A 13,179-nucleotide genomic window follows, 5' to 3' on the forward strand; every position below is an offset into this window, starting at 1 on the left:
AGAGGAGGAAGCCGCCGAGGGTGGGGAACCCCGCGGGGACTGGAGCGGTCCATGCCGCCGGGGAGACGGGGGCGCACGGCCGGCACGGCGCGCTGCGGGGACTGTCGCGCTGGCTCTTCCCTCGCGGTCCGGGGCCCGGCGACGCTCCCGCCGTGAAAACGCCCGCGGGAAATGCACCTAACGCCCGGGGTCCGGGGCAGGGTCGTCGGCCGCGCGGGGCGGGCGCGCGTCCCCGCGGCCGGAGAGGCGCTGGTCCCCCCGCGCCGGCGCGGAATGCGGCGGCCCGGCCCGGCCCGGGATGACTTCATGCGCTCGCGCGCCGGAGCGGGAGGCGGCAGCTGCGGCAGCCAGGCCGGGCGGGGCGCAGGCGGCGCCACGACGCGCGGAGGCTCTGCGGCCGGCGGCCCGCGCGCGGACCCGATCCGAAGCAGGTAAGCGCCCGGCCGGCCCCGGCGCCGGCCCTGGCCCCGGCCCCGACCCCCGCGCGGTTCACAGCGGGCAGGGCGCGCGGGGAAGGCGGCCGCCCCGCTGCCCTCTGCGGCGGGAAGGGAAGGAGCGACCACCGGGTCGGGGACCCTAACCAGCCGAGTGCCCGGATCGGAGGTGCGGGGTCCCCGGTGAACAAAGGGCGCTCAGCCCCCGCAGCGACACGGCCAGGCGCCGCCGCTCGGGGCGCCGAGACGCTGCGGGGTTCCAAACGCACAATTCCATTTGAGCTGGGCCACCTCCACCTTCGGCCTCCCGTGCTCGTCCCCCGTGGGAGCTGCAGGTCCTCGGCGACAGCCCGGGGAGCCACCAGAGTCTCGTCTCCCTCAGCCTTCCCCGGCCTCTGCGCTCGGTGTCAGAATGGGTCTGGGCGCGTCTCGGTGTCACACACCTGCTCCGGGGCCGAACCTTTAGAAAGTGTCACAGCACAGAAGGGACTTCCCTTGTCCCCCGGAGTTCAGCTTGGGGCCAGCCGCACTTGTCTCTGTTTCTCCCTTCTTGACCATCTCCTCTGTCAGTCATCTCATTGATTTGGGGGGCAGGGGGGCGGGGGTGTGGGAAGATGCTGTGCCCATCCACAGGCCAACTCTTGTCAGCTCCCATCCACCACCCCTGATCCGTGACTGATTTTGTCAAGGACCCAGAGAGGGCATTGCCCTACACCGCTTTGGGTATTCTCTCTACATCCTGTCACCTGTGCCCCTCCTCCAAATACATGGCACAAAAAGTCTGCCTTTAGCCCAGTACCAACATGGTACCCGAAACTCCCTTCGCCGCCGTCCGCGCTGCCAGCAAGGTGTGTGCAGGACAGCAGCCTCTGTCCCGGTCCGGGCGAGAAGGCCGTACCTGTACACCCTGCGCCCCGTGCGCGGGCACCGTGAACGTCGGTCTCTCCAGTTGTTCTTAAAGCTCGGTTGCGAGGCCCCTAGCCCGGCAGGATCCGGGGCCAGTCCTCCCCAGAAAGCAAGCAGTGCGTCTGTCTCAGGATTCCCGAGGACCTCAAAAGAGCTCCCAGAGAGGCTTTCCCCACGGGCGCTCAGAAAGCCAGCGGGGCGGCGGGTCTAAGCCTCCAGTTCCTCGAGCATCGTCCAGTAGGTAGGTCTCTCCCCGTTTAGGAGTTCGGAGCTTGTCCTAAGGTTTCCCCGACAAAGCCCTGCTGCGGAGCCCAAGTGCCTGTTCCTGTTGCCACCTACCTAGGCATGCACATCTGAATAATCTGCTGTGCAGTGGTTAAGATGGCTGTGATGGGGACTGCAAATGTGCCACTTCGCCAACAGGGAACACTTGCAATAAGCCAGACAGTGGAGTGTCAGTGTGCCAGGATTGTATGTAAAAGATCTGTTATCTTTCAACTTGAAATTGGAGAGACAGTCTGACTCAACAGCCATGTAATTTTATTGTAGCAAATTAAAATAGGAGATCAATGAGAAAAAGACAGGGTTTACAGCTAAAACACTGACCTCTGCTTACCTTCCTTTTAAAACATTGCTTACAGACAAAAATACTGGGTCTGAAAGATCATGTTAATTCTATGTTATTATTGCTTTTCTGGTTACAAATCCTTTTTATAAAATACACTTTCGAAAGATTTGAGCTGGTTTCTTTGTTTCCATCTTCAGTGTAAGACGGGGGTGGGGGGGGCCAAATCCCACACCAAATGGCCCCCTCCAGAACGGCCCCCTGGGATCATGAACACCTCAAGGTGATTTCATTTTGAGCTCGTAGTTATTATTATGTGTTGAATGTGATTTGGGTTTGAAATATAAAATTTTCAAAATTCTAGAATTTTGACTCAGGCTCACCAACCAGAAGAGGGAACAAAGAACAAGGGAAAAAAAAAATCCCTTAATTCTATCACCTTTTCTTCTCTAATCTTAAAATATTTAACTATACAAATGATTCATCCGAATATTAAGCGATAACAAATATGAATCATTCATTAAGAAATCAGCCCAAGGCATATGAAATACAGGTTAGTGCAATCGATCTTAAGTACAATACAAATTTCTGTAATTTTAAAAGGCATCTTTATGGTGAAGGGTAGTGCATGAAAATATCCTAATGATGGCTAGAAATTGAAAGTGTCTGTTACTTGGTTTCTGAAGAAACTTAAATCTTTGGCAAGAAATGAGTCAAGATTAGGGGACCGTCAAGATTAGCTGCCTAACCTGGTATCATACCTGCTGGTAATTTCACAGGTGAGACGAATCTACTAAGTTATGGACTAGAGAAGTTATGGATTAGAGGAGCCTTTTCAGGAAGAAAGAAAACAAGTCAGAAATTTTAATTTTCCATTTCAGAGCAACTGAGGAAGATAATGAAATTTAAGGGATTTCTGAATTTGGACTTTGTTATGTTTAAACAATTTCTCTGAGGATAGTTTCTAAATTGAGGACCCTAAAAAGAAATCTGTGGATGATTCCACGACCGAAACTGCTTCATGACTTTATTTCCTTTCCTTTAAATATCTACCGGGGAAAGGAAAAATTAATTGCCTGGGGTTCAGACCCTATGGCGAAGGAATGAAGTGTAGAATGATACGAAATATTAGACGCTAAGTGAACTGCAGTTGTAGGGTTGATGTGGTAGAATCTACTGCTTTCCAGTCACGTCACATACAGAGTCTGGAGGCAGTCGGGGTTGTCAGGAACTCAGAGGGTACGAATCAAGGAGTTGATGTTCCCTCTTGTCACAAAAGGCGTTTTCTGGCGCTGCATTGCTGCCATTAGCCCCAGGCAAAATAGCCTCGTCTGGAGATTTTGAAAAATGGGAAAGAAAAAAAAAGTAGGAATAATAAGACTGAAGAAGAAATGTCGTTTTTGTTCCACCAGTGCCTCCACTGAGAATGGGCAGAAAAGTGCTGTTTTGAAAGCTGTCAGTAGCCTCTTAATTGCCAGACTTCTGTAACGTTTCTTCCTGTTCATATGCTCGTATTTTTAAGTTCTCTTTGATGTTATTTTTTGTAAGATACTTATATTTAAAGTTATTAATAAGTGGTATGTGTCAGGCACTGGGATACCTCTTTATCTGGTGTCTTACTAATCCCCTGGATCAGACTAAACCAAGTGGTCTTTATTTTTGTGCCCCATGATGTCACATCTGTGTGTCTTCAGTTGTTCCTTTCGCTCACCCTGCTGCACATGGAACCTTGCTCACGGTAGTCATGGCCTCATCCTACACCCGCCGTCCCTCCCATATCAGATTTGCTTTCTCCCTTGCTTCACATCCTCTGGCACTTTCTATCTTCATCTGTCCTTTTGTGTGAACACGCTTTGCTCTTCTAAAACAGCCTTGGAGAGCAGAGTCTGTAACTGACAATTTTTTATTGCCTGCAAATCATAGTACAGTGCCTCGCTTTGTACACACATAGTAGATATTCAGCAATTTGATCTTAGTAAAGATATTGGTTATTATTTCCCAGGGTGCATAGCTACCTACTTTCTCCACTAGCCAAGTTAGGGTCTGAATATGTGCACAAGTCCCGAGTTGTTTAAATTTCTTATATAATAATAAATGCAGTGAAAGTACATTCAAATAGTCATAGCGACAAAAGTTATTGTACGCTTGCATGCCATTAAATGGAAATTAGCTCATACATATTAAAAAAGCATCATAAGCATACCAAAAGAAAAAACTTTACAGAAGACGCTATTCCTGCCTTCAGTATGTTTGCATTCCGTTCGTAAAGAGCAGGCGGGGGAAGGCACCTTGCGTACGTGAGCACTTATCTAGTGTCAAGGGCACTCTGCCAGGGCCTTGCATCAGTGGTATCTCCTTTCAGCCTTCTGCTGTATGACAGTTAAAACATCGAGGAAACTGAGACTCAGAGTTGTCACCTAAGTGGCAGAGCTTCCTCATCCCCATGCTGTTCTTTGAAGTATAACAGTGAAGGAAAGCATTATGGAAACATAAGGTCATAGCCGTCAGAACAGTTTAAAATTGTTCTGTGATTCATCCTTCCCTGCTTCTTAACCATCTGAGTCTTAACATCCCCTTTCGTGATTCAATAAAGGTAATGCGCTCACGCCCCAAACGCACACACACAGAATTCCGCATAAAATCACAGGTGGATAAGGACCCAATAAAGCCTCCCTTGGAAAATGGTTTGAGGACATCCCCTCTGGGGTCACCTGGACAAGACGCATGTCCCTTATGAGCCCAGAGATTTCTGGCACTTGCCATGAGGCGGCCCTTCCATTGTCCTCCCTGCTTCAGGATCTAAACAGATAGCCCTTCGTGGGCACAACGTCTCCCCAGAGGACTAGGAAGCACGTGCCAGTGAAAAGAGTGAGTCAAAGAACCTCGACTCCTGGAGAAGGAATCCCAGAAGGAGCTCTCTGTTTCACATTCCAAATGATTTATTTAGGGTTTTCCAATCAAAACAATTTTTACGAAAAAGAAATAGTTCTCAGACTCAGAGTACCACCCTGCCAAATACGCAGGAGAGCAATGCCAGCAGCTGAGTGGTTTTTCTACTTTGAAACCCATTTGGTTTTCTTAGGATGGATGTGTGTCCGCCTCAAAGTTACTATTTATTTCCGGTAATATCATCTGCAGGACTATATCTGCTTTTGCCAAGTGACGGAAGGAATGGCAAGGTATGTCCACGCCTCCTAGGTTCTAAAACAAGTAGCGCATGAAAATGCATGAAAATTCAGAGCTCGTACTTGAGACCGGTCCTAGCGAGCGTGGTTCCTTCTGAGGCTAGTATTCGAAGAGGTGTGACAAGAACAACGATAAACTAGACAAAACAGAGATGGAGAGATGGAACCCTCGAGAGGACGATCTAAGCTGTCGCTTTCTTTACCTTTCCCAAAATATGACCATAACTGTACGTGTAAGGTCTGAGAATGAGTGCAGTTTTAACGTCATAATATGCCTAATATGAGGCAAATCTGTGCTCTCCTGTATAGATTTTTGTTTTCTATTGTGGTAAAATATACATAACGTAAAACCTTACCATTTTTAAGAGTACAAGTCACTGGATTAACTGACACAGCCACAAAGTGGAGCAGCTATCGCCACTATCCATTTTCTGAACCTTTTAAGCATCGCATAAATAGAAACTCTGGACCCATGAAACCCCCGCCTTCCCTCCCCTCGGCCTCTGGGAGACGCGACTCTACTTTCCGTGTCTGTGAATTTGTCTATTTTACATACCTCATATAAGTGGAATCGTACAATATTTGTCCTTCCGTGTCTGGCTTCTTTCATTTAGAATAATGTCCTCAAGGTTCATCTGTATTGTAGCATGTGACGGGATTTCATTCCTTTTTAAGGCTGAATGATATCTCATCATATATATGCCATATATAGCAATTTTTAGTTGCAAACCACTGAGGACACTGCCTTTCTGTTACATTAACGATATCTAACATAAAGCGCTACCATATCACCTCTAGTAGGTGCCTGATGTGTACTGCGAGGGAGCCAGAATTTTATTCAATCAAAACCCCTTGGTAGTCATTTATTATGTTCCAAATCGTTTTATGATTTCGAGCTACGTGGTAATGGACGTAGAGGTACATGTCTATTCTGGCGCTTCTACTTTTGATGGAAAAAGTCTTGGAGTGGTATGGAATGGTACTGTTGAGTCAGATTATACTCAAAGATTTATAATCTGAATACATACATTGACTATAAAAATGATACACTTCTTAAACGGATAGTATTTTTCTAATTTCTGTAACCATTTCTAACAATCTTAATAGTGAATGCGTGTACTCTCAGGGAATCCATGTAACATGATTTGAGCGAGGAAATATTCTCACTTTTTTCATGTTTAGTTCATGGAGGGAAAATACTACATACAAGTATTGAAAGTCTCTCAATCACCCATTGCATTATTTCAAATATATTACAGAGTACACCACAGATGTCAGTGGAGACTTCTAACTACGTAGAAAATGAGAAACATGTATAGTTTTTTTTATTTATTTATTTAAATCTCCAGCAATGAGCCATTTGTATCCAGCTTAATCTGATATTGGTCTATGTTGCTGGTTTGTTTGTTTGTTTTCTATAGTAGTTTCTCTTCTATGTATTCTTTCTAATTTATCCTGAAACAGAATAATTAAAGTCCAATGATGGAGGAGTCTTATTTAAGCTAAACTACAGAATACTGGACTATCTGAAGTGTACACAGAATGGGCAAGACTTTTAACCACGCTTCTCAGACGGAGACTGTCTCGATTTGTATTGCCCACCAGGAGAGCAGCAGAGAGCTTGTTGGGGATTGCATCATGCTTTACAGGAATCAGACATTAATATGCTAACAGGGTGAGCCACTTAAAACTGCAGGGTTGCAGGAACATAAACACACCCTGGACATTCACAACAGCATTTTAAGGTATGCTTTTTCTTTGGCCGATTGACCTATTAATAAATATTTCTCCTATTACCTACTCTGGTCTTCATTGCTGTCTGATCAAAAAGATAGACATAGAACAAATAAGTATTCTGATTTTTGCCTGAATGAGCAACAAGAAGCCCACATTTTAACAGTGCACTACAGCGGCCGTGAGCCTTAGGTTTTTGGTCATTGCAATCATAGCAGAAACACAACCCGCTTCGTCCCTTCTGTTGTACACTGCAGAATGGGACTGAGTAAACGCAGAAAAGTCAGGAATAAACCCCTAACGCCATTTTTTACACTCCCCTCCACGACCTCTCACACCCAGGTTCTCTGATCATTGAAATGCAGTGAAAAGCAACCAGGATGTGAATACCCTCGATCCATTCACAGATTCAGCCCTGCCAGAAACAGTGTTGAATCAGAGTTGAATCGGAGTTGCTGGTGACCCACTGGGGTCACTCAGAATAACTGGTCAGACTCCCCAAATCCAAATTCACATTTGTTATATATGAACAAATTCACATTTGTTATATATATAACAAATTCACATTTGTTATATATATAACAAATGTCAGAAAAGTAAAATGATATGTATGGCTTTCTAATTCTAACGTATGCTCACTTAGATAAGAATGCATTTCAGAAGGATTTACCCTGAAAAGATGGCATTAGTACTTTTTTAAACCACTGCTTACAAAAATAAGCGACAAATCATTTTTCATCCAAGTTATTCTCTCATCTCAAGGAAGTGAATTGTTTTGAGGGAAACTGACTTCATCCAGTGCGTGCTTTCCTACAGTGGACAAAGCTAAAATGAAATGGGGCAGACACCCCCAATTGCTGCGGCACACGCACATTTACTGAACTTGCCTAAGGGTCGTACAGAATGGTTTTATAACAAAGACGTAGGTACCGACTGAGAATCTCCACTGATAAAAGTGAGTTGAGACATGGGGTGACCTTGCAGAAGAGAAATGTAAGTTGCACTTCCTACTTCATCTTCACGTGAGAGACGACCCAGGACTGCAAAGATGCTCGGTACGCTTTATAAAAGTCCACATTTCTAGGGACCTTATTGGTGTCACATACTATGCTGAGCACTCGATAAATGAAAACTGTTATTTTAAAACAGTCAAATATCAAGAGCATCAAAATTTCTGCAACTCAAACGGTCAGTTTGGTATTTGCCTTTATTATAGGCATTTACAAAATATTTGTTGAACTACAAAGTGAATCAATACCATTTCGTTTTGAAAGCTGCCCTCTAATACAAAAGAACCAGTATTCTACACAAGTTCAATGTGATTATTTTTGTAGGTGTGGTGGGGATGGATGAATTAAAGACAGGCCCACCCTTTTTTTTTTTTTTTTTTTTTTTGCAGAATTGTACTCTCCTCTCTCTGAGGTTTTGGTAAAGTAGGAATTAGAAGTGATGCATATTAAAGTTTAAGAAAACAGCTAGTAAGTAGTTTAAGCCACATAGCCAAGCACAGTCCACTCACCCCGGACAGGAGAACGTATGACGGTACCCTTCCTTCTCCAACTATGACGGATTTGGACTTTTAGAAAATTCAAAATGCAAGCTACAGATTTCGATAATAAAATATTAGTCAGTGATTATCTTATCTCCACGCCTTTTTCAATCTCATTTATTGCGAAGAACACGATCACCGATTGAAAATTTTTTCTACCTGCATGCAGGTTGGAGATAATGGACCCATAACATAGGGCTTCATGACGCCACCTTTTCACCATAAAATGATGTGACACTAAACAGTCCATTGAGTAAGTGGAGGAAGGCTGACACCTTTGTCATCGTTTGCAAAAAAAAAAAAAAATCATTACCCCGTTTAGTCAAAATGAAATGTTTAAATCTCTCCTTAATAAATAAAATGGACAATGAAATAAAATGGCAGCAGAATTTTATGAAAGCAAAGGAATTGGGGTGCTCTCAAAATGTCTGGCTCTAAAATCAATGTATTTCGTTCAAATTGAAAATAATTTTATTCTTAGAGCTCTCAGGCAGCTTTTGCTCATTTTCAAGATCAGTCAAAAAGCTCTAAGCATAATCTTCAAACTGTGTCGATCACCAGACCCCCACCCTTCCCTTTCGCTCTTTAGTTTTTACTTATTTTGGGGAGTTTAGGCTACCACTTCTGTCCAAATCATTTCTCTCAGGAAGTGAATTGGCGATTTAGTTCCCACCTAAGTATGAACCCCTCCTCCACCACTGTCCAGCTCTGCGGCTTAGGGAACACCGCATAGGCTCTGCCAGTTGTTTCTTGATATTTAAAACAGGAAAATCACAGAGGTGTTGTGAAGATTAAAGATAAGCCAGAAGAGAACTTAGTGTAACGTCTGAAGCATAGTAAGGGTTAATAAATGATTTCAATTTTTATTGTTTTAATTCTCATGGGCAGTTGACAACGAGACCTCATTACCAAAATGTGTATGAACATGTTTTCCTACCTCTGTCCATGTTAGTTAAAATGAGCCTTGAGGTGACTCCAGACCTCGCGGGGTGATGTCTCAATGCTCGCAATGGCAGCAAGGCGAGAGGCCGAGGCCACCACAATGCAGAGTTGTCAGCTCTGACCTGACAGTCGCTGTGGGAATTAGACTTTGCTTCTATTTTTAACTCTGCAAGTAGTTGATTGGATGACCTGGGAAAAGTCAACAGACTATTAATTCTGCATCCTATTTTCTTTCTGAATTGTACCCTATGGCCAATCACCCTTTTCACTGACTCATGATCTGAACTGATATTAAGGTTGTGGAATAAAGGAGTTGATTTCAGAAGCAAGTGTCATATGAAATGGGAATGCTCCCTTTCTCAAAATCAACATTTGACTCCTCCCCCCCTCCCCATCTCCAATACAGGGTTGAATTTTCTGGGGAGGACAGCTTCCATTTATAAAGAGTTAGTTGTTAACATACACTCCCTCTAACAAAAGTGTTTGAAGATCCTGCTAATTATCTGCCTTATATCCAAATATGTTTTTTAATGTGTAACTATTGAAGAAGTTTCTTATGGTTAATCGATATCGCTAAGTTGTCCAAAGAGAAAATTAATCTGGAACTCCATTGTACCTCACATACAAAGAACTCCTTTGGCATATGATACCTTTCTATTTACTGAGGCTCAAAGAATATAAGGGAACATGCAAGCATTTTAATATTCAGGGTCTTGTCCATTACTAAGTGCTACTGAATAGATTTGACCAGTAGCAACATCTTTAAATAAACTGAAATAAAAAATAGATCCTCAATTCATGTGAAAACTGTAGTACCAGAAATACCTGCATTGTTAGTATCCACGTGCTTTAGCATAATTACATTTTTTATTGATCTTGAAAAGCACGCAACTTTACATTTTTTCTCATTGCATTCTGATTATCGATATGAGCCATTTGGATTTAAGGAAACAAATACAGAAGCCACCTAGAGCCCTAGTTTTAATTCACGGCTGAGAACTCTGTGGTGACCAACAACGCCAGCCAAATTTGCAGTAATTTATCTCGATCGGTAGAGTCTGTTTCTGTGGACCTAACTTTATTCCTTCAAGAAACAAGTGCAAATCATTAGTAGGAGTAAGTCTGTCCTAAATTTCCAAGCCAGTGTTGATCATTTCTGTTTCAATACTGGATTCATTGGCTGTTCTCTAAAGGCTACAGTTTTAGGGCAGAGTCTGATGCTAAGATGAGATGCCGCAAACAGCGAAAAGACCTGTTTTAAATATACAGGTATATACATGTATTATAAATACATTTTATATATTTATGTGTATTATATATTTATATTCAACCAATTATCTGTGTGAAGCTACCTACATATATGCACATATGTCTATTTTCATGAACATTTTCCTTCCATTTCAAATATTTGATTATGTAATAGTTGGATTTCATTTCAAATAAAGAGACAAATTCTTGGAGAAGCATTTGAAGAAGCTTTGTTTTCAGAGTCAAGTTTTGCAAAAAAAAAAAAACTTATTTTTTTACTTCCTGTTTATTTTTCATAAGTTCAAAATACATCTAAAATTTCAAAGTGATTATTTAATGTATGAATATGTGCTTACCTACTTCAGATTGCTACGTTATATTATATATAAATATACATAACTATATGTAAATGTAAACATATATATTGTTTCACTTTGATTTCACTGGGTGATATTTACCACGTGAGAATAGGATGTGTTTGCCTTTCAGCCTGGAACAATCTCATACCATGTGATTATATTCTATCCGTTAAGTTCTTAGGCCTTCCGTCAGCTTTCTGCTTTGAGGAATACATTTTACATTGCATAAGAATATTCTTCTATATCTGTGCTTCACGCCATAATTTTCCAGTGTCTCTCAAAATCCTAATTTAAAATGTTCTCATTTGCATAGTGTTTCAGAATAGAGACTTGTCCTTTTGTGAATCATCGGATCAATGTGTTAGGTATTTCTCGCTTTTTCTGTTTGAGAGGGAGTAGGGAAAGAAGGAAGGAAACTGTTTGCACTGTGGAACATTCCAGTCCTTTTTTTACACTTATACTTAAAAAATGCACTCTCATGGAACACTAGAAACGTGACTGGCCGTTACATAGCTCCAAATTAGGGCGTAGGCACAAACTACTATAACTTTTTCAAGAGAACCAAACTCGATCTGGCATTTATTTCAGTCTTCCTCACCACCCTGACCCAGGGAGTACACTATTAATGAGACATTTTTAAGTAGCCATTTATTAATGATGTCTATTTTTGGTTCTGATTTGCTTTAACTTAGTTTCATAAAACTTTTATATGGAGGCTGATGTTAGCACATGCCATGAGTGGGTCGTTGGGTTTCCTCTTGCTCAGTGTCTGATTAGCTCTACAATTATAAATGCTTAAATGCCAGACACTCGTTGAGAAAATATATGCACAATAGAAGCAGTGCTTTTAAAATTAATTATAGAATACATTTCTTTTAATTTTAAAGACATATCTTATAGAGGGAAGTTCAGATGCTTTATAAGTAATATAATTAAGCATGTATTAACTTATACTACCAGAAATTCCCTCTAAAACCTTCCCAGGATACAAATATTTATGACATTTCTTTACTGTTTTCATTTTATCTATGTGATATTTTATATAAACACATCCATTGTAATACTAGTGTAAGAATTTTAATTTGGTATGTAAATCTACTAACTTCTGTTGAAATTGCTACAATTAATTTGATGGTATTGGTGTTATTATTCTGGTTCCTAATAATTGCTACCTCAAATAAATGCGTTACAAAGATAAAAACATCCCTGGCTTAGGGTTTCTGCCCCGGGAATAACATACTATGATGTCTCTTGGATATCAGTAAAATGACATATTTTAGAGCATAGCCTATGAAATGACTTGCCAGTTGACAGGCAACCTCTAACAATAAAAAAGGGATTGTCCCCCATACTGAAAAAACAATGATAAATAATATTTTTAAAGCATTAATATAATTTTACGTCCATCTTCTCATTGGACCATCCTAGCCCTCTGAAGGTGGGTCCTCCTTTTGCAGAGGGTCAGGCAAGCGAAGGTCATGAAGTTGAGTCGTTTGCCTACTTCGGCAGTGCACGAAGGTATTAAGTGACAGGGCCAGAATTCAAACCCGTTTCTTATCACGGCCGACCGAATCCTTCCGCTGTGCGTGGGAACGGGACAGGTCTGAGAGGAAGGCACAGTGATGGAAACGGGCCTGGATCCCCCTCTAGTTACAAATTTGCCTGTAGATCTCACTAGAGCTTGAACCAGGAAAACCTATATTAGTTACTTTCTTCAATCCGAAAGAAACGGACGTGTTAAACAAGTTCCTAGGTTTAAAAAAAATCTATGTTGTCTGTTGTTTGGTTTTTTTTTTTCCCCCGGCCATATTCCAGTGTGTATATCGTGTGTCTATCAATCTCTTCTCCAGGGAAGCATGCACACCTTCTACCTGAAGGACTGCATTGCTTAATAAAGACACTGGCATTGCTGACAGCTTCCCTGAGTTAAATACTGTACCAGTCTACTTTGCACTGACATAATGTTGACAGGCATGGGATTATATCATTTCATTTACACACACACACACACACACACACACATACACACACACACTTTACCGAGTCTAAATTAAGAAGTAATTTTTGCTCCAAACTAGAACATTATTTGTATAATTTGCAACCTAATTGGGACACTTGGCCATATAATCTATCATTTTAAAAGGTAATAACCAAAATTCACAGAAAATTGTCTCCTATAGTTACATTGACCAATTTTAATGCATTTCTGCTAATTTTCTGTTAAGCATAAAATTATTTTAAAAAGGTCATTTGCGAG

General features: G+C 42.2%; 1 protein-coding gene across 2 annotated transcripts in view; it reads left to right on the forward strand.

The window, feature by feature from the left end:
• The first annotated feature begins 361 nt into the window (after positions 1-361).
• Positions 362-13,179, forward strand: part of PKIA (cAMP-dependent protein kinase inhibitor alpha) — a 51,762-nt gene continuing 38,944 nt past the window's right edge. The window contains exon 1 of one of the 2 annotated variants that reach the window (XM_039841913.1): positions 362-431. The gene's annotated coding sequence lies outside the window, so the exon portion shown is untranslated. The remainder of the gene's footprint in view (positions 432-13,179) is intronic. The other variant, XM_039841914.1, reaches the window with a different exon arrangement.

The sequence above is a fragment of the Pteropus medius genome, unplaced genomic scaffold (genome assembly GCF_902729225.1).
Source record: "Pteropus medius unplaced genomic scaffold, Ma_sr-lr_union100, whole genome shotgun sequence".
Taxonomy (NCBI): Eukaryota; Metazoa; Chordata; class Mammalia; order Chiroptera; family Pteropodidae; genus Pteropus; species Pteropus medius.